The 22,088-nt window shown below is 44.8% G+C and overlaps 1 pseudogene; it reads right to left on the bottom strand.

Moving 5' to 3' along the window:
- Positions 1 to 21,073: 21,073 nt before the first annotated feature.
- Positions 21,074 to 21,191, bottom strand: LOC124546346 (annotated as a pseudogene).
- Positions 21,192 to 22,088: the final 897 nt, after the last annotated feature.

Raw genomic sequence — 22,088 nt, forward strand, 5'->3', positions numbered from 1 at the left:
CTTGCAACATTTTTAATCACTTCACACAATACTGTGAAGCAAACGCGGATGCATCAGAGATAATTCTGTTGGTAAAAAGAGCGTCAGTTGTAGATAACACTTTATGCGTCTAAGAGTAAAATAAAGCAAGCTCAGAATCAGCGAATCCACAGCGCTTACGAAGTATGTGGTTGAATATGATATATGGCATATGTTGGAATGCCAGAGAGTGAATATTTAGAACAACACTACCTATGAAAGCGTGAAAGTGAAATTAGGTGTTGCAATGATTTTTCGGGCTAGAAACCCACCTCTCGCTTGAGAAGGTAGTGTTATAATTCTATTTCATCAGCTTCCTTGAACACTGAATCCCAGAAGGATGATGCTGCGGTCAGCATCAACTTTCCCGTAATCCATGGAATGGCCAGTGGAAATACAGTGTTCAGCCACTGCAGATTTATCGATGATAAAAATCCGCTACAGTTGTAGAAATTATTTATTTCTGAAAAGTAAGCATCACCCGATTTCAGGACATAAGTCCCATCTTCGCATGTACCTGCAAAATTATAAATGAATAATATTACCCATCCGCATGGTTAAGATAATCAAAACTAAACAAAACCAACAGAAATTCTTAGGAAAAGACGCAACACGTACATTAAAAGGTGAGCCCACAAAGGACGCATATCTTAGGTTAAAATAGGTTAAAATATGTTAAAATAGTGTATCCCCGGTACAGGGTATGCACCAGAATATCCTCTTCAGTCCTAGGCCTGTTAGGAACCCTCTCGTAGAGGAAACCAACAGAAAATGATAAAAGGGAAAACACGGTTAAATGGAACAAAATAGGTAAATATTTAAAGGCATGACGTCCTTGTTTTAACCTGTTATGAACCCTGTGTGGAATATTATTCCATTGTACATACAGGGCGTATTATTAATAATTTAGGTTGGCTTTGTTTAGCTTTGATTATCTTAACCATGTGGTTGGTATTATTCATTTACAATTTTGCAGATGCACCCGGTGATGGAAAATATGTCCTGAAACCGGGTTATGTTTTCCTTTTTAGAAATACATATATTTTGCAACTGTAGTTGGTTTTATCATTGTGGATGTCTTGTGAAGTTAAGCACTGCAAATTTATTGGGCTATAGAAGACGGGTATGCCGCTGGTTTTCAGTGCAACGTTTTTCTACAGTGCGTATTATTTGTCCTTTGCACCTTTTACCACACTCATAAGGGATTTCAGATAAACTTCAAGAAACAAACCTAACGGACAGGTTGCGAGCAGTACCGTATAGTCTAGATCGCTTGCTATTTTGTTTCTGTATAGTATCGACATGTTTCGATGAGTATTATTATCGTATAATGCAATTAAGTTCTAAAGTAGCTTACTGGATGAGAAGTGCGGTATAGGGTAAATCCTTTTATTTCTTGAGCGCTTCGAAATACTGAAACGAGGTTTTCGGCAAATTATAGTACGCAAATGAGCACTGTAATGTGGCTCGATCAATAATGTTTATACAATAATTTACCCATCATACGAATGTTTTTCATCTTTAAATGACACTGAATTATCAAGCACACACTAATATCCTATTAAACTTTTAATTAGCTGATTCTTTTGATGTTAGCTTCGTTGTCTCTTCCCAAGTGTATGACAGTGTGCTCAGCTTTTGCTTGAACGAAGAAATTATGCTATTTCTAGAACTGTTAAGCCCAGAGGGCCACTAACTACCAAATAAAACCAGTTTCTTCATTACAAAAAAATGATTCAAATGGCTCTAAGCACTATGGGACTTCACTGCTGTTGTCACCAGTCCCCTAGAACTTAGAACTACTTAAACCTAACCAACCTAAGGACATCACACACATCCATGACCGAGGCAGGATTCGAACCTGCGACCGTAGCGGTCAGGCGGTTCCAGACTGTAGCGCCTAGAACCGCACGGCCACTCCGACCGGCTCTTCATTACATCTTCTGCATTCTCAGTTACTTAGATAACTCATCATAATAACAATACAATTTCCACATTACTACTATTTTTTATCTCCTTACGTCAGCTACAAAATTTCAAAAAAGTCCGGCACTTCTAATGGCCACCCCAGATTCTCTTTCACAATTGGTCTTCCCGCCAAGTACGAGAGACGACAATAATTATGTATAAAGAGAAAATGCAATATTTAGAACAGCTTATATTCTTTTTAGGAAAGGGTTACCAAAAATTTAGTAGAAATGTTGAAAATAGCTTTATAAAATTTACAGTTACATTTCTATAGACATCGAATGTAAGTGTTAATGTATAAAATGTTATTTCGCTACAAATTAGTTTTGTCTGAAGTGATTTGTTTCAGATGAAACTGTTGGTCCCCAGCGGTATCAGATAGTTCATCAGGCTCGATTACGTCACAGGAAGTAATATTGTAACACATTTAATTCTCTTAAGTCCTGTGTAGAACGAGCTACTGAACCAAGAGTGTTCCTTTTTAATGGAAGTATATAATTTAGTTAAAAGGCATTAGAACGCTCTTGAAAAGACTGTTACAGTGACATAACGCTCGTCAATGTTGGCGTTGAAACTAATCAGGAAGTATATGCGAAAGGCAAAGGCTCCGGCATCAGCTCTTACGATGCAAACTGGATCAAATGAGGCTATCATGCCAGGGTAAGTAGTTGTGTCAAACCTGTTGACTGTTTACTTTTTTCTACAAATAATTGTCACTGACGTACCATTAACTACACGCATTTGAATTAGGTTTAACAAACCATTCTCATGGGCTGGAAGTTAGCACATACTGTAGTACTTCAATTTACTAAATCGTATCTGATCCTGTATCACTGTCGTGTGTAGTAGGACCGAGAGGAAATAGGCAGACGTTCAAGAAGTAACGGAACACTGTTCTCGGCCAATTTGTGTTGAAATAAAGCGGTTTCTGTTGTGGGACATCGTCAAATATTCTCACTTCAGCCCCTATAGTTTCATAAAGTTCCGATTGGTGGCGATAGTGTACGTAGCCTTCAAAATGGCGTCTGTAACATACGTGTATCCCAAACGGAGAGCTGTCCCTTCGTTTCTTTTGTCGGAAAACCAGAGCATCAAAGATATTCATAGGTGCTTGCTGGATATTTACGGCGACCAGTCTGTGAACAAAAGCACGGTGTGTGGTTGGGCGAGGCGTCTCTCATCATTGCAACAACGTCGCGCATACCTGTCCTATTCCGCCGGCCGTTGTGGCCGAGCGGTTCTAGGCGCTTCAGTCCGGAACCACACGACTGCTACGGTCGCAGGTTCGAATCCTGCCTCGGGCATTGATGTGTGTGATGTCCTTAGGTTAGTTAGGTTGAAGTATATCTAAGTTCTAGAGGACTGATGACCTCAGTCCCATAGTTCTCAGCCCTTTGAACCATATTTTTTTGAACCTGTCCTATTTCCCTCGTCCCGGCAGGCCGCACACAACTTTGACTTCTGCAGTTTTGGAACGTGCGGACACTCTCATTCGACGTGATCAGTGGATCACAATCAAACATCTCGCTGCTCAACAGGACGTCTGTGTTGGTACTGCTGACACTCCGGTCCACCAGTTGGGGTACTCAAAAGTGTGTATCCCTTGGATTCCTCGCTGCCCAACACAAGACCATAACGAGCAACGGAGGACCATCTGTGTGGAATTGCTTGCGTCTTACGAGGATGATCGTGACATTTTTTTTGTCGAACATCGGCCCAGGCGATAAAACATGGGTTCATCACTTCGAACCGGAAACAACATGGCAATACATGGAGTGGCGTCACACCGTCTCTTCTCCGAAGGAAAAGTTCCAAGCTGCAGCCTCAGCCGGTATAGTCATGGCGCAGTCTTCTGGGACTGTGAAGGGGTTATTCTGTTTGATGTCCTCCCTCACTGTGCAACAACCAAATCTGACGTGTGTTGTGTTACCATCAGAGAAATGAAGCAGCGACTTCAGTGTTCTCTTCGCCACAAAAATGCAAACGCATTTCTCTTTCTCCAAGACGATGCAAGGCCTCACACAAATCTGCATACCCGAGAGGAACTCACAAAATCTCATTGGACGGTTCTTCGTCATCCACCCTACAGAACAGATCTCGCGCCTTCCGGCTTCCATCGGTTTGGCCCCTTCGGATTGCAATTCGCCGCGCTGATCGTGTAGCTTCCGAGGCGTACAGGAGTATGGGTTGTAGTTGTTTAGAGATGAACAGGCTTGCACAGGACAGAGCAGGGTGCAGGACTGGATCATACAGTCTTCGGACTGAAGACCACAACATCAGCAGCCTTGCCTTCCAGTGGTGGTCATCTTCTCTGTTACTATCGCAGTTGCAGCATCTTCAGTGGGCTTTTATTTTTCATCTGTTAAAGATAAAGAATGTTCTTTGCTGTTTGTATTCATGTAGCTATTAGTTTGAAATCGTAATTACAGATATATATGTAATTACGATTTAAAAACTAATAGCTACATGTACACAAACAGCAAAGAACACTCTTTATCTTTAACAGGCGAAAAATAAAAGCCCACTGAAGATGCTGTAACTGCATTGAAACATGTTTGGGTTAAAAAACAAAATTGTGTTTTGCTAAAGGTGGACCCTATCCAAAAACATGCATTGTTAAACCAAACACGGAAGAAAAGAGCTTCAGCCCCAAGATGATCAATGTCACTACAAATATTCGGATTTATATTATGATATATTTGATATACCTGCCATCATTGGTGATGGTCTGGCGCAGACAAATGACGAAATTCTGCATGACAAGCTGAAGTGTCGGAACATTGGTGTTGTCGACGACCTCCTGAATGGCTGTTTTCAGTTCAGCAATAGTTTTGGGGTTATTGCTGTACACCTTGTCTTTAATATAGCCTCACAAAAAGTACTCAAATGAGTTCATATTGGGAGAATATGGCGGCCCATCGAGGCCCTTGCTAGTGGTCTCTATGTGCACTAGAGCCAGAATGCGGTCCCCAAAGTGCTCCTTCAGGACATCAAACACTCTCCTGCTTCGATGGGTTCGCTCTCCGTCTTGCGCGAACCACATTTTGTCGAAATCAGGGTCACTTTGGATTAAGGGGGTGAAATCACCTTCCAAAACCTTCACGTACCGTTCAGTGGTCACCGTACCATCAAGGACATAGATTATTCCGTGACTGGACACTGCACACCAGACAGTTACCCGTTCAGGGTGAAGAGATTCCTCGATCGCGAAATGCAGAGTCTAATTCCCCCAAACGCGCCAATTTTGCTTGTTGACGAACCCATCCAAATGAAAGTGGGGCGACAACAATAAGACGGGTGCACATCAGCATTCTAATTCCCATCATGGTCCGCGGCGAACCGAGCAGTTTGAACGTCCTAACGCAAACAGCTCAGACGTTATGACGATTTTATTTCATGTGGAGCTATAATTGCAAAGCAAATGTGCTCTGGAAAATATCGGTTTATTGTGATCAAAGTAAAATTGAAAATCACTGTTAGGCAGTTACTATCATGCGATCATCAGTCTCTCAACATTAACAGCAAACAATGGCTCACTAGGAGCTTACTTGCACTTGAATGTACCGCATTATCCTGGAGGATATATCATATGTAACTAGAAGACTGCTTGGGAAGCACTACAAGTTTTCGTGATCTGCACAGCTCGCAAAATGCAAAGTAATCAGATGCAAGACACGCGAAACAAGACAATCAAGAAACCGAGTTGTGCAGCAAGTCCTGCACATTGCAAGCTACTCAGATTATGGACTGTGTAAAATGCAAAACTCTCTTGTAACTCAGCGAACGTGAGCCATAACGCACAAGTCAGCAGCGAATGCAAACAGCAGAGACGGTGGCAGAGAAAAGCTGCCACCTACATCAGGAGAGACCCAGACGGCTTCCCCATGGCAAGTCCAGAAGTAGAATCTGCTCTCAGCCTGACACTCTTCTTCTTGAAAAATTCAATCTGGAGAGGAGTACCTCCAGCCGCTGTCACAGGGACCAAGCAGAATTTCGCTTTCTTTTTCCGAATACAGGGAACTCTGGACTAATTTGCGATCCTTGACGCACTGAATGCAGTTTAATACGCTGTAGGTTGGTATTGACTGCCGGCCAAGTTCCACTAATTGGTCGATCCCTTCGCGCCAAAGCACATTGTCGGACAGGAGTCCCATGATTGGATAACCAGATTTTGGAGTAAATGCAACGATTTTTCTCATGATGGGTTAGCGGTGCAGTGACGTCCTCTTCTGTGATCTGTGTACAGAGAGGTGAACAACTTTCAAAGGAGAAAACCGCATTACTAGCCGAAGTGGACGACTAGGAGCTTACTACAGGTGCTTCTGCGAAAAGCAGTATCCATGAGTCCGGCCTCCTTCCACGAGAGCTTTTGTGACATACCTTCTGTGGTCAAGCCAGAACTACTTGGCAACATCTTAACACAATCGCCTCCAAATGAGACAAACCGAAAGAGCTAGCGAACTTTGTGCTTTCATCAAAAATGAGCAATTAAAATGACTGATGAACTCATAGCATTATGTGAATGTAATGTTACACTCTTTGCCATAAAGAGATTCGAGCCTGGGACCTTTACCTGCCTGTTTAAAACTGTGTACCCGACCAAGACTCGAACCTGATACTTAGCCTTTTGCGGGGAAGTATTCTATCGACTGAGCTATCCAAGCACGACTCACGACCAGCCCTCTCATCTGTACTTCTGACAGCATCTCATCTCCATTTTCTAAATTTCCTTTCCTCCAAGAGTGCTAGTCCCGCAAAGTATCTAAGGGAAATTCTGAGTAGTCTGGTCATAGGAATTGAGGCAGCCGTGGAAGTACAGCTACACTATGTGATCAAAAGTATCCGGGCACCCCCAAAAACATACGTTTTTCATATTAGGAGCATTGTGCTGCCGCCTACTGCCAGGTAGTCTATATCAGCGACCTCAGTAGTCATTAGACATCGTGAGAGAGCATACTGGGGCCCTCTGCGGAACTCACGGACATGGAACGTGGTCAGGTGATTAGGTGTTGCTTGTGTTACGTCTCACGCGACTTACTCTCAATATACAGGATGATTTTTTACATCGTGTAGAAACTATAGGGGCTGATCGATGAGAGGGTACGGAATAAAATGTATCCTCTCATAGTAGGGAATATGTTGTCTTCGTTTTTCTTGTCGAGTACACGTTAAATGTCTTGGATAGATTCTATTTCATGTTATAAAATCAGCATTTCAAATGACAGCCGTATGTACATGTGGAGTTTATGATGTAAATATAACAGATAGATTTCCACACTCCTAAACATCCCTAGGTCCACTGTTTCCGATGTCATAGTGAAGAGGAAACGTGAAGGGACACGTACAGTACAAAAGCGCACAGGCCGACCTCGTCTGTTGACTGACGGAGACCGCTGACAGTTGAAGAGGGTCGTAATGTGTAATAGCCCGTTATCTATCCAGACCATCACACAGAAATTTGCATCAGAATCCACTGCAAGTACTATGACAGTTAGGCGGGAGGTGAGAAAACTTGGATTTCAAGGTCGAGCGGCTGCTCATAAGCTACACACCACGTCGTTAAATGCCAAGCGGCGCCACGCTTGGTGTAAGGAGCGTAAACATTGGACGATTGAACAGTGGAACAACGTTGTGTGGAGTGACGAATCACGGTACACAATTTGGCTATCCGATGGCAGGGTATGGGTATGGCGAATGCTCGGCGAACTTCATCTACCAGCGTGTGTAGTGCCAACAGTAAAATTCGGAGGCGGTGGTGTTATGATGTGGTCGTGGTTTTCATGGAGAGGGCTTGCACTCCTTATTTTTTTGCGCGGCACTATCACAGCACAGGCCGACATTGATGTTTTAAGCACCTTCTTGCTTCCCACTGCTGAACAATTCGAGGACCTGTTCCTAACGCTCGGCCTGTGGCTGAGTGGTTACAAGACAATAACATCCCTGCAATGGACTGGCCGCACAGAGTCCTTACCTGAATGCTATAGAACACCTTTGAGATGTTTTGGAACGCAGATTTCGTGCCAGGCCTCACCGACGGACATCGATATTTCTCTTCAGTACAGCACTCCGTGAGGAATTCGCTGCCATTCCCCAAGAAACCTTCCAGCACCTGATTCAACGGATACCTGCGACAGTGGAAGCTGTCATCAAGGCTAAGGGTGGACCAACAGCTTATTGAATTCCAGCATTAACGATGGAGGCTGCCACGAACTAGGAAGACATTTTCAGCCAGGTGTCCGGATACTTTTGATCACATAGTGTATGTGGACAGGACCAGAGTCATGCGTTGATAGCTCAGTCAGTAGAGTACTTGCCCGCAAAAGGCAAAAGTCCTAGGTTCGACTCCCAATATGGCACACAGCTTTCATCTGCTAAGAAGTTCGAACAAGTATTATTAATGTCTCGTTCCTAATCATGTATCATCATCTTTCATAAATATTAAGTTTTTTTCTGTGTTTTGCGTTGATACACTGCCGTGATTGTAATACACATTCTAGCAGCTGTAACTAGCTGATCAAAAGTATCCAGACAGCCCTATGTAGTACGGAATTGACAACTAGATGTCACGAGACGCGGACCTCCATTACAAAAGGAGTAGGGGAGTATTGTGTGGTCTACAGAGCTGACCAGGTCGGCCAGGAGAGCTCAGTTAGTTCGAACGTGGACTAATCGTTGGATGTCACCTGAGAAACAGATGTATCAGGTACATTTCAACCCCTCTCAGATGCCCAAGTCAACTGTTGGTGATGTGATTACGAAGCAGTAAAGCGGAAGAATAACCACAGCTACACCGAAACTAGGCAGATCTCATGTGCTGACTGACAGGGACTGTCGAGCTCTGCGGAGGGTGGTTGTAACAAATGGCATGAAATCGACGGATGGCATCACTCATGACTTCCAAAATACTACCAGCAGTTCAGCTAGTACAATGACTGTGCATAGGAATATGGAAAGAATGGGGTTCTGTGGTCGAGCAGCTTTTCATAAGCCACACATTTCTGTAGTTGGTGCTAAGAGAAGCTTGAGGTGGCGTAAAGAGCGACGGTGGTGGACAGAGAATGACTGGAAACGAGTGACTTCGAGTGATGAACCGCGCTCTACCCTGTGGCAATCCAATGTAAAGGTTTAAATTTGGCGTATGGCCGCATTACCTGCTATCATAGGTAGTGCCAGAAGTGAAGTGGTGTTGATGTATAGCGAGGGAGGGGCGGTATTTTTCGAGTTTACGGTGTGATCCGCTTATTGCCCTTGAGAAAACCCCATGCACAGAAGGATATGAACACATTTTACAGCATTGTCTACTGTGCGCACTAGAGGAGCAACATGAGACTATGATTGTATGTAACAGCATGATGATGTACCCTATCATAAAGCAGCATCAGTGAGGCAACGTTTGTGGACAGTGATATCCTGAAATCGACTGGCTCGCCTAGAGTCGCGACCTGAACCCAATGGGACTTCTTTGGGTTGACTTAGAATGCGTCAATTTCGCTCCAGACCCCAGCGTCAGACATGACTATCTTTTCTGATTTCGGCTTTTGAGGAATAATGGCAGCTTTCGGATCCTTTTGATCGGACAAGGTATCTGTGTCAGATACATACTGTTCAATCGGGAGCGAAGTTTGGTCAAACAGCGTGCTAAAAATGCGGGCTTGTAGAACAGACTAACTGGCATTGCTAAGATTATAAAACTTAATACGTCTGTAAAAAATTCCCATTGGCTTTACGTATTAAATAACCTGCAGTTATGCTCTATATCAAACTAAATTTCTAATTTATTTTACACTGGCAAGGCTGCACAGTTAGCCAGAATTTCTAGCTCAGTAAGAATGAATGGATAGAATCGCAGACAAATATCTCTGTATATCTGCTTCCGGGATCGTATATTTTCTAATGTTATGACAGTTATCTAGATAAAAAATTTATCTTAAAAATTAGGGTACTTTCAGGGAAACCTGTTATGCGATACGCACATGGCACTTTTCACAGATGATAATTTTGTGGCGTCGTTGACAGTGTATATAGTCTTGTACCAGGGAAAGCAAGGAAAGGATGTTGTTTGGTGGCGAGTATCCTCTTTCTATAACACGAATGCATACATGTATTAACAGGGTTCTTCATTCATAAGAACAAGAAGCTACTTATCTTTAAGTTAATCTATGTGTTGTGGTACAAGCTCTTCCGTAACATGTAAGTCTGCAGGCTTTCGTGGCCATTGTCACTGAAGTTAAAATCTTCTGGGTTATTAGGCCATGTCATGTTTCTTCTAAATGATCGACGTTTCAACCCCTCTCCTGGGATATTCCTCAGGATCTTCTGGTGTCTACTACAGTGTTCTAGCAGTAGTAGACACCAGAAGATCCTGAGGAAGATCCCAGCAGAGGGGTCGAAACGTCGGTCATTTTAGAAGATACATGACACGGCATAATAACCCACAAGATTTTATCTTCGGTAACAGTCCACATTAGCCTCACTGTTGGTGAAGTACAAGTCCCGCCATAAACACTACACTCTCGTAGCTGGTGACATGAGCTAACAGACGCCAACCAGAATAGAGACTGGGCTAGTAACGGAGCTTACTGTGACTGCAACTGACTCTGTCTGCAACTGGACTGTCTTCGACTGACAGGTCCCTCTGGTCCGCAGTGGCGATTCAAATAATTGCGGCCGAGAGAGCGTTGGCAGTGCATCACTTGCGAGTCTGTCTTTGGCCTCTCTCGTGATAGGCGCACTTCTTCTGGCGTCTATTATTGATCTTCTCGACTCGTGTGCTGGTGACAGCTTACGCCAGCACACATACAATAAGCATCCTCGCTGGACTTGGATACTGAGATCGAGACGGATTCACTAGTGTTGGTCTTCTCAGGTTGTTCAGCTTCCCGTCCCCTCAAAGTGTGCTGACTTCCATCGTCCATTTGTGTTGATATTTTCGAAATTGTCTGATCCCAGACGTTATTTTCGCACGCAGTTACTCGCTTGCTCTTGGTTTTTATCTTGGCCTGCCGTTATGGCTTTGTACACTGTTGACGATTCTCAGCTTCCACGTATCGGCTTATTCTCGGGTTGTCCTTTCGGATGTGTGTCCAATTTCGCTGCTGAACGCTCGGTCCTTATGGTGATCCGCTGTTTCTGAGAAACCGACTCGTGAGCACTTCAACACCTGACCAGTGAGTTCCTAACCATATTGCCTGTATAGCTTAGGTAGTAAGAGCATTATCCGAGAGGTAAGGTCCGTGTTTTGAGTCCCGACCCGTTTCACAGTTTTAATCTACCACCAAGTTTCAAACCTGCCATGCTACTGACAGTCACCCATAGATCCAGATCTTCAATTATCGTCTCTGGTCTGCGCAGGTTGTACAATATAACCTGGAAGAGAAATGAGGAAGTAACGTTTTAGCAGTAATATCCTCCTCGCTGTCAACATTGGATTCTGAATAAACCAGACTTTTGGTTGGAGGCGTCTTCAGCATTACCAAGAGTAACGCAAGCTGAGAAAAAAGTAATAAAACAGTCAACAGTTCGTGACTAAGGAACAATGTCTATTATTCTGTCACAGATCAGTGCTCTAATGTGCGCGGGGGAGGCAAGTGCGGACTAATGGTGCCCTCCTTTGCGCAACGCCGCTTGGGAATTACTGGAGGGACACGTTAAGTGCATTACGGCCGCTGCCCCTCCGTCGCGGGAACTCCCCTTGGCTCTCTCCCAGGGTTCTCACACTGAGTGAAATTACAGTTGACACAAGTAAAGAACTCGGTTTTTTATTCATCATTTTGTTTTCTGCTCTTGCAGTGGCCGTGTATACAGATAACATTACTTGATACAAGGTCCACCTGTTGTCCAAACATTGTTCTTTCATACAGACCCCAAACATGTTTCAGCATCTTTGTCTCGTTGTCCGTGGGTTTTCTCGAATCAGATCTGTTAATTGTATTTTAACTCACAATTATTCCACGAAAATTAGGCCTAAATCAGTTTTTGTCTGTTGTCATCGTCACCTTAATCTTTTACAGTAAAGTGCCATGGTTGCTGGGGCCTATGTACATTATCGGATGCTGGTAGATCGTCATCTGCAACTAATTCATGTTAATGTGAGTTTTGTTGGCGAGTTGCCATTCTGATTTTTATCTAAACGCATATTTGTTGCACAAAAATATTTCACGATTATATCTGCGATTACTTACATCAAGCTTTCTAAAATATTTTATCATTTGCATTCCCATACGTTTTTGAGGAGGCGACACAAATACTAGACATATTTTGCTGAACTTCGTTTGTAAATAATAAGTTTTAACTTTACCACAAGACACCGGCAACGGTCTTGCCGCAGTGGATAAGCCAGTTCCCGTGAGATAATTGAAGCTAAGCGCTGTCGGGCGTGGTCGGCACTTGGATGGGTGACCATCCAGGCCACCATTCGCTGTTGCCAGTTTTTGGAGTGTACTCAGCCTCGTGATGCCAATTGAGGAGCTACTCGACCGAATAGTAGCGGCTTTGGTCAAGAACACCATCATAACGACCGGGAGAGCAGTGTGCTGACCCCACGCCCCTCCTATCTGCATCCTCCATTGAGGATGACACGGCGGTCGGATGGTCCCGGTATGTCACTCGTGGCCTGATGACGGAGTACCACAAGATACTGCTAATGCTGCTGTTGTGCGCACGGTCTCAGTTGGCACGAAATTTGAATCTGAACTTAGTTTACTTTCTCTCGCTCTTTCTCTCTCTCTCTCTCTCTCTCTCTCATTCTGTGCGAGTTTTTATCTGTCTGTGTCTTTTTCGAAAAGCTCCTGTAATGCGTTTAATAATGTGCCACTAGCGTAGTGTACTCTTCTATACTTTATTTTACTTCTGCTGTTGCCTTCTGTATTGGAAGTTTGTGGTATAGGCTGGTTTTCAGTATTTTTAAGTCTGATTACGTTTTAGTGCAGTGGTGGTTGTGGGTTATTAGGTGAAAAGCAAATCTGCTATGGGAACTGTTACTTTTTAGAGCTCTGAGACGTTCTGAAGGTTTTGTCTTAAAGTTCCTGCATGTTTGCCCTATGTTTACTGGCTGACATGTGTTGTGTGTAAGGTCACATATTTCTAATCTGTTGAATTTATATGATTCCTGTGTTGTGAGCTTTTCTGTGTTGAGTTGTCTGTTCTATATCCATTCTGAAGTCCCTGTATCTTTAAAATGTTGTCTCTTATGTTAACTAATTTATTGTTACAGATGAGTACGTATCTTTTGTGTGTGGGTTCTTGCTCTGTTTTGTCTTGCACATAAACATTGTCGGTGTATTTCTTCTTCTGTGCTGTTGTACAAGGCCTTGCGTAAATGGAGCCGGTTCATTCCATTCCTTATACATACTGGTTGTTTTAGTTTCTCTATCAAATTGATACAATAAACATTTTCCACTGATATTTGATTTATTGTGTTTAGTTACTGTGAGTAGTTCAGTTTGCTTATGGGTGTTCTGTTTAATCTATGGAGCATGAATCTGAAGTTTGTTTGTTTGTGTGTCAGTGGGTGGTTTAATTGGTTGCGGATGGTTTGTGCCCATGGGTATCGGTTTCCTGAATGTTGTGAAGTCGTGAGTGTTGTTTGCGCTTTGTATGGTGCGATCTGTAAAATTTAGTGTGTTGTCTGTTTCTAATTCGAACGGAATTTTTGGGTGTAAATTGTTTATTTTAATGTGTAGTTGTTTTAAGTGTTTTGTGGTTTTCGTTGATCAGGCAAATCGTATGATTGACATAATGGTACCAGTACCAAACTTTGGGCTTTATTATGTTGTTCTCCACCTTGCTCATGAACATGCTGGCTAATGGGTCACTAATCTGTGATCCCAGTGGCATTTTTGATATTGGGAAAAAATTCTTTGTTGAACTCAAGGTAATTTTGCGCTGTTATGATCCTGAGTTTGGTTGGTATTTCATTAATGTGTTTGTGACTGGTGTGTTGCCTTATTGTTTTAGTACTTGTGTGATCATGTAGATTGTTTATCTACTGGAATATAAGTGTACATTCGCTTGACATCAAATAGTTCAAATGGCTCTGAGCACTATGGGACTTAACATCTGAGGCCATCAGTCCCCTAGAACTTAGAACTAGTTAAACCTAACCAACCTATGGACATCACACACATCCATGCCCCAGGCAGGATTCGAACCTGCGACCGTAGCGCGGTTCCAGACTGAAGCGCCTAGAACCGCTCGGCCATTACGTCAAATGATACAATACTTGTTGTGTCTGGAATGTCTATGTTCATGATTCTGTCTGTAACTGCTTTGAATTTTCCAAGATTCAAATTCAGTAGGTATTTGCTAACGGTGTTAATAAACAGGCTGTTACGACATTACGCCTACAAACGTCTGTAAGTTGTAGAGGGGAATGAGTATATAATATTTTGAACAGTAACCCATGTCCGGGAACGCTACAGAGCATCAAAGTTATAGACACTGGCGTCAGTAAATGTATGTACACTCCTGGAAATTGAAATAAGAACACCGTGAATTCATTGTCCCAGGAAGGGGAAACTTTATTGACACATTCCTGGGGTCAGATACATCACATGATCACACTGACAGAACCAGAGGCACATAGACACAGGCAACAGAGCATGCACAATGTCGGCACTAGTACAGTGTATATCCACCTTTCGCAGCAATGCAGGCTGCTATTCTCCCATGGAGACGATCGTAGAGATGCTGGATGTAGTCCTGTGGAACGGCTTGCCATGCCATTTCCACCTGGCGCCTCAGTTGGACCAGCATTCGTGCTGGACGTGCAGACCGCGTGAGACGACGCTTCATCCAGTCCCAAACATGCTCAATGGGGGACAGATCCGGAGATCTTGCTGGCCAGGGTAGTTGACTTACACCTTCTAGAGCACGTGCGGACGTGCATTGTCCTGTTGGAACAGCAAGTTCCCTTGCCGGTCTAGGAATGGTAGAACGATGGGTTCGATGACGGTTTGGATGTACCGTGCACTATTCAGTGTCCCCTCGACGATCACCAGTGGTGTACGGCCAGTGTAGGAGATCGCTCCCCACACCATGATGCCGGGTGTTGGCTCTGTGTGCCTCGGTCGTATGCAGTCCTGATTGTGGCGCTCACCTGCAAGGCGCCAAACACGCATACGGCCATCATTGGCACCAAGGCAGAAGCGACTCTCATCGCTGAAGACGACACGTCTCCATTCGTCCCTCCATTCACGCCTGTCGCGACACCACTGGAGGCGGGCTGCACGATGTTGGGGCGTGAGCGGAAGACGGCCTAACGGTGTGCGGGACCGTAGCCCAGCTTCATGGAGACGGTTGCGAATGGTCCTCGCCGATACCCCAGGAGCAACAGTGTCCCTGATTTGCTGGGAAGTGGCGGTGCGGTCCCCTACGGCACTGCGTAGGATCCTACGGTCTTGGCGTGCATCCGTGCGTCGCTGCGGTCCGGTCCCAGGTCGACGGGCACGTGCACCTTCCGCCGACCACTGGCGACAACATCGATGTACTGTGGAGACCTCACGCCCCACGTGTTGAGCAATTCGGCGGTACGTCCACCCGGCCTCCCGCATGCCCACTATACGCCCTCGCTCAAAGTCCGTCAGCTGCACATACGGTTCACGTCCACGCTGTCGCGGCATGCTACCAGTGTTAAAGACTGCGATGGAGCTCCGTATGCCACGGCAAACTGGCTGACACTGACGGCGGCGGTGCACAAATGCTGCGCAGCTAGCGCCATTCGACGGCCAACACCGCGGTTCCTGGTGTGTCCGCTGTGCCGTGCGTGTGATCATTGCTTGTACAGCCCTCTCGCAGTGTCCGGAGCAAGTATGCTGGGTCTGACACACCGGTGTCAATGTGTTCTTTTTTCCATTTCCAGGAGTGTATATACAGGATGACACAGTGATGATGTTACAGACATTGTAGGACGATGGAGAAGAATAAATGTATCAATTTGAGGTAAGTGTCCCTGTACCGGAAACGACCGAATCGAAAGTTCTAAGCGAAAACCGTTCTGGTATCTATGATAGTGGAATACGTGTACTGGCACTGTTGTTGCTGCAATTGCAGGGTAGGAAACTTTCAGATATAGTAGTATTGACCACAAGATGCAAAAATGTCGAGTAAACTTGGGCTCTACTATGCATACCTTAAGAGAAACGAGCACTTGTTCAACTCAGGAGACGTGTTTCACAGTAGCGAAGATGAACAAGTGCTCATACCTCGTCAGGTGTGCATTTCAGAGCCCATGTTTATTTGACACTTTTTCCTTGTGTTTCATACTACCACCTCTACCCCACAATCTCAGCAACAACAGTACCAGCACATGTATTCCACTGTCAGATGTACCGGAATGGTTTTTGCTTATAACTTTCGACTCGCTCATTGCCGATACAAAGACCCTTACCTCAAATTGCCACATCTGTCTTTCTCCGCCATCTTAGAAGTTTGTAACATCGTCACGGAATCACCCTATGTATACTTACATTTACAAGCGTCGTTGGATGTCGTTTCTTGACATGGGGTCCTATTCAAAATATTGTGTTCTCAATCCCCTCTACAAGTCCTAGAAGTTTGTAACGGAATTTCCTGCATATTAGAAAGGCGGAAAACCTTGTACTCGTGCCCGTTTCGTTTCTTAGCAATCTCTAGATGAAACCGCAGTAATAACTGAAAGGTAACTGACAGTGTTTATTTGAGACATGCGCAGAAAAATACTATTCATGGTTGAGAAGCGTGCATAGAGACCGGATGTCGTCACTTTGAACAGTTGCTATGAATTTGTGTTTTTGCTACAAGGTTTCCAACCACTGTCTCATTGTCAGAAATCTCTTATGAATAAAGAACAGGTGGTTGTCGTCTGATGTGCTTATACCTCTATGTACCACAGTTTTCATACAGCTCTCTTTTGGGGAGGATGGTGGGATATGTGCCTGTTGTGGGTTGCTTACGATACACCGAGTTGCCAAGCCGACCGTGTAACTTTCATTCAACTATAATGTGTAAGAATGGTACCACCAATATAACAGTAAAAACAGCAAGGAGAAGAAAGCATTGTTTCCGGTATATTCTTTAAATTTCTCCATGAAAAATTTATCACAGCCAGACACAAAGATGAAACCATCGCAACTGAAGCGCTTAGTTCATGATAAGCTTCCTTAAAAGAACACGCCGGTCGGTTTGGAGCGCAATGGACAATGTACAACTGGTACCAGCTGGTCTTATGACCCTACACCGTAGACGTCAGAGATGGCAGTGAGGCGGTGTTCGTATGCAGATCACTTGTGTGGAAACTGCGCGGGAAGATGAGTCAACGTGGGAAAGTGACGGAATGACAGGCTGTCTCGTTTGGGCGTGACCATGACTACACCGTGAATATGCACGGCCAGTCACATGAATGTGAACACCGCCTATGTTCGAAGTCAACGTGCAATAACCACCCACAGATAGCAGGTGGCAGCGCTAGGGTTTATAAAACGTGTCAGGGGAGTGAGCCGTCCACGGCTCGTGTTCATGCCATTAATTGTTTGTCGTTTTCTATTACGGTACTGCCGCCTCGTTTTCTTATTCCATTTACTGGCGTCACTAACTTCCTGCATTACTTGCCCGTGAGTGGCACCAGCAGCGCGTATCGATAAGTGCACTGTCGTACCATCTCTGGAGTGACCGATAGTATTTCCGGGTCGTCGTGTGTCTGGCAGTCAGTTGGAGACGGTCCAGCAGTGCAGTTGGAACGCAGCAGCAGTGAAGTCGGGGACGGAGCGCTGGTGAGGCACGGACAACCAGTGCTCGCCGACCGCTGGCGACACACATGAACTGTCCGACGGAGGGAGATTGTTGGAGTAGGACGACTGTTGGCTGGTCGTTCGGTTGGTCGTCTCATCGGCCGACGTATATTTGGTCCTTTCACCGTTTCCGGGCCTGGGCAGTCGGTCGGTTGGCGTGGAGCAGCAAGGAAGTCTCCGTCGCGTGTACTCTGGCCGGGGCCACTGGCGGTGTGCACGCGTGGTTGGAGTTGGAGTGTAAGGTGCTGCTTGCGTGTGCTACGAAGTTCGTCACCCACCGATCTTGGACATGAGAGTTGAGTCCTCACTTAATGTACTATCGAGCCTCAACTGTTTACATTTCTTTATTTGATCCTGGTTGTCGCTTTTGGGACATTCCCGCGAGCAACAACGTATATGTATTCAAGTTGGCTAAGATTCCAGCCGTCTTCCTGTGGAGTTTTACTTAATTTATTCCCTGTTATTGAAGTTGACCAGCGGTATCTTCTGCCTTGTGGCCGTTGACGTTCCGGTTACCTGCCCTGGTCGTTGACGTAACTATCAGCTGTGTATTTTCCTCGTCGTGTTGTTGCTGTCCAGTGCGGCGTGTAGTTCGACAGCTGAGGTGTTGTTGGTCGTTGTGGGCGCCAATAGTCTCTGTGTCGTTGTATTGAAATCTTGTGGTCGTTTTGCTGGTTGCGTGGAGTGGATCTTGTTGATTGGTCGGTCGGCTGTCTGTCGGTTAGGTTGTCTTCAGATTAAGAAGTTGTTGGACAGACTGCCTGTCTCACCTAAACGGGCGTTAGTGTTACAATCTCAGGCCGACCCTTGGAAACGTCTGAGCGCCATTCCTTTGTGTGTTCCTTAGTAATTACACTGTTTGGGTTTTAGTTATTTGGTTGATGTGTGGCCTTCAGCTGAGTGTCAATACCTCTTGAAATAATGTTCTTGTCTTGCCCTTAAGGCATGAGATCGTTATTCTTTTATATGGGGCCTTCAGCCAAATTTTACATCAGATGTTTTAAGATAAGGCCTTCTGATTTTTAAATTGAAATTCTTTTTCTAGGCCTTAAGCCGTTAAACATATTTTGTTGATACATGGCATTCAGCCGAGAGTTAATATCTCTTAAATTAGTGTTCTTGTCTTGCCCTTAAGGCGTGAGATTGTTATACTTTATAGGGGCCGTTAGCCGAATTTTATATGAAATATTTTAAGATATCGCCTTCTGCCTCTTAAAATTGAAATTCTTCTTTCTGGGGCTTAAACCGTTAAATTTTTTGCTGATGTGCGGCCTTCAGCCGAGTTTTAGTATCTCTTAAATTAATGTTCTTGTCTTGCCCTTAAGGCATAAGATTGTTATGCTTTTGTATGGAGCCTTCGGCCGAATTTAGCATGAAATACTTTAAGATAATGCCTTCTGCCTTTTGACTGAAACTCTTCTTATTGCTTAATATGCGACCTCCAGCCAAATTCCATTAAAATAAATTGCTAAGGCCTTCAGCCTGTTTAGATTGAATATTTGGAAAATATTTTTGGGTGAAACTTCCAGAAGAACCTTGTATTTCAATTACTTGCTTAGACCTCCTGTCTTGGATTTTGAGTGTGGCCTTCAGCCAATCTAAGGTTAATCAAAGGAAGTCGATTAAAGTTTTGAGTGTTTTGCATCCTTGTTGTAATACTGTGTGTTGATAAATAAAGTATGTTTGTTGAGTACAGGCGCTACAGTTTGGAACCGCGCGACCGCTACGGTCGCAGGTTCGAATCCTGCCTCGGACATGGATGTGTGTGATGTTCTTAGGTTAGTTAGGTTTAAGTAGTTCTACGTTCCAGGGGACTGATGACCTCAGAAGTTATGTCCCATAGTGCTCAGAGCCATTTTGTTGAGTGCAACTGACAGCAACTTATTTTGGCCCCTTTCCACAACCTAATCCGCTCTGTCCTGCTACCCCAGGCGTTTCAGGGAGTGCAGAAAAACAGTGCAGTCATAGTCGTAATGCAGAAGCGAAGCGATTTTTTCTGACGTCCAAAAGGGTCTCTGGCCAAGGGTGGAAGCATTTTCGAAATGGCTAAGTTTCTAAACTGTTCGCGTGCCCCGAGAATAAAGTATGACGTGGTTGGCAAAATAGCTATACACAAAACTGGTGTCGAGGCAGCTGTGGTACACCTCGAACCATAGATGACATGGGTGGATGACGGCTGTGGAGATGTGTACGGGTGAGTAGACGTGTAACTGTTGAGCAACCGACCGCCCAAAGAAACCAACGAGCTACCAACAGTGTCTTCTCAACGACCGTTCAGAAAACTCCACTAAAGCAGCCTGGTTCCTGCACCCAAGATGACTGCTATCAATCGGTGACGTAGACTGGAATTTGCACGCCAATACTACAACTAGACGTCCACTGTATGCAGAGGCGTGACGTTGCCAAATGAGGGGCGTTTTATGCTCTGTCGGACAGAAGTCCGTTGGCGTGTACAGCCCCGCAGTAACCGTCGGAAGTGTCTAGGCCCGAGGCACGAACATTATGGTCTGGGGAATGACACGTGATCGAGACAAGTATGCACGTATCCCTGGGGACCATGGCCACCACTATTTGCAGTTTGTTTTTCCTTGGCACGATGGCACCTGCCAGCAAGACAGTGCAACGTTTCACAAAGACCGCAGGATAAATGCGTGGTTCAAAGAGCACCAGGATGAGTTTCTGTCTTCCCCTGACCATCAAACTCCCTGGATTTAAACCCAGTCGAGAAGGTGTCGCGTCACCTCGATTGTGCTTTTGGCGCCATGGATTCTCAACCGAGAAACGTAGCGCAACTGCTCCGGCACTGGTGTCGGTATAGCTCAAAATGCCTCTCTGTGTCTACCAGAACCTCATTGATTCTCTTCGTCCGCACTGCAAAAGGCAATTGTTCGCATTAATGTGGATGGACCGTGTAGTTGCCAGATTTTTTGGCGTATCAACGTGGATTGTGCACTATGTATATAAGAAATGGTGTATTACTCACCACTACGTAACACGGCGTAAGAAGCGTGGTCGTTATAAGAGCCTAATTGACAGGGGCCGGAGACGAGTGGAATGCCTTGTCAGTGACAGTCGGTTTCAGTCCAGACAGCAGTTGTTTAGATGAACTAAACTAAACTCCTCCCGAACAGGCCATGAAGGCCCAACGGCACTGACCGACCGCCGTGTCATCCTCAGCCCATAAGCGTCACTGGATACGGATATGGAGGGGCATGTGGTCAGCACACCGCTCTCCCGGCTGTATGTCCGTTTCCGAGACCGGAGCCGCTACTTCTCAATCAAGTAGCTCCTCAGTTTGCCTCACAAGGGCTGAGTGCAATCCCTGTCAACAGCGACCGGCAGACCGGATGGTCACCCGTCCAAGTGCTAGCCCAGCCCGACAGCGCTTAACTTCGGTGATCTGACGGGAACCGGTGTTACCACTGCGGCAAGGCCGTTGGTTAGTTGTGTAGATGGTTCCTCAGGAAATAGGACAAAAGAAAGAACTGCTGAAAGCTATAAACCCAAGCAAGGCAATACTTGTTGGCCGCTTAATTAGGCACGATATTATGGTAAAAAACACTTTCGAAGGCAAGATCTTAGAGAAGAAAACGGGGAAGACAACCGAGAACATCCTATCTGAAAAATATGACAATTGGGATGGGATGTTCTTGATGCACGGATGCGAAGAAGAGAACTGCTGAAGAGAAGAAACTGTGGCTGCAGAGACAAGGCTTACCCTTTGAATGAAGTTAAGTAGCTTCCATGTCTATCTGTTTGTCTATTCGGTAGAAAGTTTTCAATTAATCTTAAGCTAACTTCTCGATGAGCTAGAGTCTTGAAACTTTCAATTCAGCTCAGAACTGGATGGTAATGCCATATTAACTCGCTTTCTTGTCTGTTGCTTGGCGGAGGTTACTTTGTTTACCAATTTCTTTTCCAGCTCAGCTATAGACTTGAAACTTTCATATAGCTAAGAACTGGATGACAGTGCGATGTTAACTCGTCTACTGTCTCGTGTGTGGCGAAGACAACTTCGTGTACCGCAGCCACTTCCCTCTATTCCTGTTTCAGTCACGAATGGTTTGCGGGACGAATGATTACTGGTAAGGCTGAGCTCGAATCTCTGTGATTTTTATCTTCGCGGTCTTTTCTTCTTATTCCGTTTTTGTAACTGGGGTGCCGCAAGTTATATCGTGCTTCATCTTATTCTTCCATTTCTATCCATTTCGCTGTTGAAGCGATGCAAGATGTACATTTCGAAGCCATGTTGCTAAGCATTAAATTTCAGACAGTTGCAGCGATGCCAGCGCTCCATCCAGTAAACAAAAGAGGAACGCTTTAATTGATCAGATCTGA

This window comes from Schistocerca americana, chromosome 8, assembly GCF_021461395.2.
Source record: "Schistocerca americana isolate TAMUIC-IGC-003095 chromosome 8, iqSchAmer2.1, whole genome shotgun sequence".
NCBI lineage: Eukaryota > Metazoa > Arthropoda > Insecta > Orthoptera > Acrididae > Schistocerca > Schistocerca americana.